The 6,747-nt window shown below is 37.3% G+C and overlaps 1 pseudogene; it reads left to right on the plus strand.

The window, feature by feature from the left end:
• Positions 1–5,679: 5,679 nt before the first annotated feature.
• Positions 5,680–6,467, plus strand: LOC103605017 (annotated as a pseudogene).
• The last annotated feature ends 280 nt before the right edge of the window (positions 6,468–6,747 follow it).

Genomic DNA, 6,747 nt, shown 5'->3' on the forward strand with positions numbered 1-6,747 from the left:
ATGATTTGAAGATTTCAAATGGGCTGGAAATAAAGCATTATCCAACCCAAAATCTGAACTCACCAATTCCCTCTAAAACTTTATTTTTAATCATATTTATCTGATCCCAAATTAAGCGTTGTTAGGAAAGATCTTTTAAATATTTCAGAAGAAATGAACAATTCTTCACCTAAGTGTTTATTTCTCTCTTCTTGGCCCGCGGCCTGAGTTTGGTTTGGGAAAGAGGCACAGTTCAGATTTTTCCACAGGCCTCCTTGACCTACACAAGTCGGCTTGCTATAAACCAAACCCCTGCAGCTTTTCTATCCTGGCAAAGCTGGGAAAGCCATAAATATTTTTGGCAAAGCAGAACCCTAAAATAAGACAAGGTTTTTTATTTCAAGATCATATAACATTGGTCCAAGTGGCATACTGTGGCAAATAGCTAAAACATATTTTTAAAGCAAATATGTGGTGATATAGAAATATTTCTCACACTAATCCATGTCAACGATCTAGCTGAGATTTTAGAACACTAGGCTATATAGGATTTGTTGTTTCAAATGGAGATTATAAACAGTACTAGGTTCTGTTGGACGAAACGAAAAGGTGCTGATGTGCCCTTAGACACTGAGAAATGGAGCTACCACCTAGGCAGGCTTGAAGTATTAGAAGCTTAAGAATACTCCTTAGACCAATGGTTTCCAAACTTTAGTGCATTTCAGAATCAACTGCAGGACTTGGTGGGGACTCAGCCCCAGAGTTTCTGATTCACTAGGTTGAAGGTGGGCCTGAAAGTTTATATCTCTAACATATCCCCTGGTTCTGCTGATTCTGCTGGCTCCAGGACACACTACGAGAACTATTGCGTTAGACTGACTTGGACATCACAGAAACACTTCAGAGGAGAGAGAACCTTAAGGCCTCATCAATGCTGCATTTTCATATAATGCTTACTTGTACTCGTTGGCTGGGGCTCTGCCCCATAACATCTTCATTCAAGAACGAACAAGGCTAGAGGAACAGCCTCCATCCAGCAAATGTCAGTTTGATGGCAGACTTCCCTCTGCCATTAGACTTACTCTTGAATGAAGATGACATGGAGCAAAGCCCCAGCCGACAAGTACTGTGACTGAGAAATAAATCTATGTATCTAAGCCACTGAGACTTGAAATTCACCTGATACCACATGATAACTTAGCAAAAGTACAACATGTATACATTACGTAAAATAAGAGTGACACTTTAATGACCTCCTTTGTTGAGAAAGTCATGGAGAAAGGATGCAAGGAATTTAGATAGTCTCATTTGAAACTGATATAGCTGAGATCCAGAGAGATTAAATTACACACTTAGTAAATGGACTATTATTATTTTCAAGAAAACGGAAGAGTTATAATAATTGAACGCCATGTCAGGAAACGTTCCAGTCTGTAGAGTCCACTGAAGTCTGACATACAAGTGCAAAAATTCTAGATTAGAGTCCTAAAATTAATCTCTGCTGGGAACTGGCTGTCTCCAATTTAAAACTGAGTTTTCTTAACCAGCTAGAATTTTCTTTACAATTGGTGTGGAAGATGACATATAAGGCTACAGGGAGGCCCCTGGCAAGCTGAAGCCCAGATGTTAACAATTACTATGAAGATGAATACAGTAAGATGCTGCTACAAAGTATTAGAATCATAAACTCATTTCCCTGAATCTAATTCCTTCTCCGCCAAAAAAGTTTCTGGTAATTTGTATCCGCATTTTTAGCTTGTTTAGGGGAAAAGAATATGATGGTCAGGCTGAGGTAAACATGCTATTCAGTTATATTTCTCATTGTGTAATGAAATTGGCCCCCCTTCCCCCCTCTCCACCCAGCATCTTTCTTACTTTCTAATGACACTTGGCTGTTTCTTTGAGGAATAATATTCCCTGCACTCCAGCCCACATCATCAAGGTGGGGCTGACTTCATCTTCAGCTCCAGGACTGGCTCATATGAATGACAACATCCTATCTCCCTCTCCTGGCGATTGTTTCCCTGTGTGTGACCCTGTGAAGGCCATGACAACAAGATCCAGGATGGCTGGAAAAGAGAGGCTATCCCTTCCACCCTGGATGTGAAATCTGGAGCTGCAGTGGTAAGTTTTTAATTAAGAATGAAGAGCATGTCTGCAAATGAATCCAACATGTGGGGGAAAATCAATTCAAGATGGAGAAGCAGGTAATTGTGATGTTGTTTGAGACTCAACATCAAGGCAGCCAAACTTCCAAACTTTTTTGGTTATTTGAATCAATAAATTCCCTTTGTGCTTAAGCCAGCTTGATATTGGGGTTTTTGTCACTTGCGACTACAAGCTCTGTAAATTAACCAAGTAAATTAATCAAGTTGACATTTTTCAGCCTCTTATGAGTTCAGAAAATGCAAGTTAGCCTCCCTGACATTCACAAACTCTGGGTGATTGACAAGATTATTTTGGCTGGGATGTCAAACTTTGAGCCCAGGTAAACTGACCAAGGTAAATGTCACCCTCTAACACTTATTAACAGCCAGCTGTTTTTCTTTTTTAATTCCATGTTATCAAGCATCCAACCTCATGCTGCTATTTTCTTTTAGATGTACACAGATTACCGGGTAGTTTTTTTCTGTTTTATTTTAGAGATGAATTCAAAAGAAGAAATTCCTATATTCATGATATTTGGGGTTGCTAAATCAACAGGTATTTATTGTATAGCTGTGTTTGCCAGTCAAGTATTAGTGTATAGCAAACTGTAAGAATAAACTTTTTTTTAAAATAGCAATCCTCTGTGAAGAATGGTGCCCTGGTGCGTTCAAAATAGGGGCCAGAAGCATGCCCACAAATTACTAGGTTCAGATTTCTGTCATTACTGATACCTAGGGGGTTTCTTTAACTTAAGGCTCTATGAGGAACAGTATTAAATAAGAATAGCCTTACAGTTTCCTTTTACTTAAGGATAAGTATACATAACAAACTAGAAATGATATTGAGCAGAGTTTAGAAATTCTTTTCTAATTTTATATTATTAGTCTGTGAGACTAGTGAAGTGTCTCTGTCCAGATATGACACAGATTAATTTTTTTTCATCTGTTGTCAATTTGGCATGCACATCTTCTCTGTACCCCTGACTTTTCTATATTGGGATAATTCTTTCTTTGCATTGAATTTCTCATTACTAATAGTAGAAAAATCTTAGTTTATAGTTGCTTTTCAGATTTTCCTATAGTCTTCATAAACTGTATACAGTTAAATATGAAGGCTGTTTCACTCCTTGCTGTCGGCTAAATGGCTACTGCTAGTATTTATTACACAGGGACTGGCTTCTGTCTCTATTTGAGCAGCCTGGCAACTTTCTGTCTTCTCTGAGTGCTCTTTGTCTGTCGCTTCTGTGTTCTGCCAGAGCTGTAGCAGTTGCAAGGAGCGGGTGTATATTCTACTGCTTTTTTGGCTGGGAGAATAAATTCCAACTTAGGTCCAAGTTGAAAATGAATCCCCCACTAGGCAAAAACATGGACTCCAGTATAATTCCTGTGTACCCCATTAAAAACCCTTTTGGCCTCAGCAGCCTGAAGTTTTACAGTGAAACCATTTCATGCTTAATGACATGTTTTACACTAGGTACCATAGGAAATACAAAGACACAAGGCCATATTCTCTGCCTTAAGAAATGCAGCCTTCTGCATGGGAGGCAAGATTTGTATGTACATGGAAACACACATGCACATGTGTGTAGACACACGCAGGCACACACCTTAAAACTAATACAATGCATTGTACAGAGAAGTAAAACTTTTATGTTACTAATAGTTTGTTGGTGAGAAGAAATCAAAGTAAATTTAATTAGCCAGGAAAAACTTCATGGAGAAAACCCAACTTGAATGGTACTTTGGAGGCTGGGGAGGACTTGAAAAGTTATGTGAAGTCTGGGCTGGCCAAAGGAAAGATTCTCCAAGTGAGTTGAGTCCTAATGTCAATTTAGTTATAAACAACAACAACAACAACACAAAAGAACTGGTCCAACAATTGCTTGTCATAATGTAGGCCACATGTGTATACACTGAATTCTTCCCATTTTAATTGCTTATTTTGGCCCTACAAAGCTCCAGCCTATTATCTTTTTGGCTTTCATTCAGTGATGTATATTTAAACAAGTTTCTAATGTTTCATTTGTTCAGATCTAACAGAAAAGTGGCATGTATTCTAAACCTGATTATCCTTGTGTGAAAAACCATTAAAGCTTTTTAAAAGCTTCAAAAATTATTCGTGTTTAAGAGTCATCAAGTAAGAAATTCTATCAGTTTTCTAAGTGAACGCATAACGGTACCATTCTCTTGGTTTATTAACTGATCTGTTTGTTAGAAGTCTTTATTATAAATCCAGTCATTCTGCAAATATTTCTCTAATGCTTTTAAAATAAATAAAACCCAAACTTCGCCTTTAAACAGCAATAAAATCAGGAATGCATCAAAGCAAGAAATTCAAAGTACAGCTCAACGTGGCCGTGAGAGAGCTCCACTGTTCAAAGGCATTGGAAAATGATCCTGGAAAGGTGTAATATTTATATGTCAAGTCTATCTTACCACAGCTTTTGATCATATTTGAAAAAAAAATTTTCCAGCCAGTGGCCACTGATTTTTTGGAATGTGCTCATTGACTTTATTTGTCCCTTGGATTCATTTATAAATATTTTCTGCATCATACTAGGTCACTTTTAAAAGTGAGAGTGTCTCATGAGTTTGTTTTATAGTAATACAAATAAAACAAACACAATTTATATAATTGACTTAAATAGAAGTATTCTACTTGTAAAGTCCAAAAGTAGTATTTTGTATTTCATGATTTTGACATAACAGCTTGATCTTACTTGGCCCAATGCCTTCAACAAAACAGAATGGTGAGAGGGGTTAAGGGTGAACTTGCTACTCACTAAATCTGGAAATGACAAATTATTCATCATGCTAAAGGAAATATCACACAAGCCTCTAACATAAATTTCTTTTACCCATTTAGTACTGATTTCAGCATCAGCTGCTTCTTCCTTTCTCACGGATGCAAAACTGTAAATGAGTCATGATAGGAGGCTTCCTATAAGAATATTTTTCTTAGTAAGAATAAAGGGCAAGTACAGGCTTTTGCTTTCTTTCTAAAGTTCACAAAGCTTTTAAGTAAGATACTCTCAACTGAATAAGCTACTTTTCATAGACTCTAATTTAAGACATTTGTTTTTTAAAACATACTTTCCAGAAAACATTCTGGTGGATGGCTGCCTGCATTTAATAACAGAATATAAAGTTAGAAACAAGGTTAAGCAAATTTAACTCTTTTGTCTTTCTTCCAAAGTTACACCACTTATGTATAAAGAGAATTTCTGAGTCTCATCTACTTAATTAGGGATTATTTTTAGCAAACTAAAACACCAGCTTTGGGCACTGATGAGCATTCACACACAAAGACTTTCATATGTTTTGTTATTACAATTCATCATAAAATCTGTGATATTCTGAAACAAATGAAGCAAAATATTGGTCTAAAACTTAAGTGCAGAATGTTGAGCTGATCAAAATTGGCAAGTATAATCAGTTGCCTAAGAGATCTGGATATCCTTCAGGGATACATGAAAACATACCAGGGAGACCTCTGGCTGTGTGTGTCTGAGGATCTGCCGCTGGAGCCTGTTAGTGCCCCTGGCCGAGACTCATGCCCCCTCTGCCCCCCAGTACCTGTCTCTTTCTCAGGAATGTGGCCAACGACATCAGATCTGAAGATTTATGGCGCAAATTTGCTTGTGGTGGTCCCATAGTTGATGTGTATATTCCACTTGATTTCTACACTCGCCGTCCAAGAGGATTTGCATATGATCAATTTGCAGATGTTTGTGGTGCCAAAGATGATTTACATAATCTGGACAGAAAAAGGATTTGTAGGCATCAAATTGAAATACACTTTGCACAATAGGATGGGAAGACACCAAATCAGGTGAAAGCTAAGGACGAAAGGGATGTGTACAGTTTTTCACACTGTGATGATGTCACACACAGAGGCTCCAGAAGCAGAAGTGATGAAAGAAGATCAAGGAATCAGTCTTCTAATTCCACGTATAGAAGATCTTATAGACCTGGAAACAGTAGGACCACGGCATAGCGGAAGCCATGCAGACAATGACAGATTCAAACACCGAAATTAATCTTTTTCAAGATCTAAATCCAGTTCAAGATCATAGTACAAGTCCTAGCCCAAGAAAGAAATGAAGGCTAAATCATGTTCTAGGTCTGCATCTCACACCAAAACTAGAGGCACCTCTAATGAAGATTCCAAAACACATTGTAAGTCTGGCTCAAGATATGAAAAGGAATCAAGGAAAAGAAACACCAATATCCAAATCTCAGTCAAGAACACAGTCTATGTCTATGTCAAAGTCTAAATTAAGGTCTTGGACTAGTCCCAACCCAGTGGCCACTGATAGTATAAGCCATGATAATTTTTAGGCATATATCCTTCACAGTTTGGCTTACTTATCAGGAATGCAATGTTGCAATGATGCTTAAAAAAACATTTGTTAGTTTTACCTGTACCAGGCAATGGTTATAATGAAAATGATATGCTTTTGTGAAGCCACTCTTAAAAGTCTACTTTGTTTAATGTTATAGACAGCTACCAATTTGTGGGGTGTCTATATTTTTATAAAGATTCTCATTTTTTATACTTGAAGTATTTTGTGAAAAAAGGGTGACCATAATTTGCAATATTGTCTCATTAAAAATAAAT

Source organism: Galeopterus variegatus, unplaced genomic scaffold, assembly GCF_000696425.1.
Source record: "Galeopterus variegatus unplaced genomic scaffold, G_variegatus-3.0.2 Scaffold5546, whole genome shotgun sequence".
Lineage (NCBI taxonomy): Eukaryota > Metazoa > Chordata > Mammalia > Dermoptera > Cynocephalidae > Galeopterus > Galeopterus variegatus.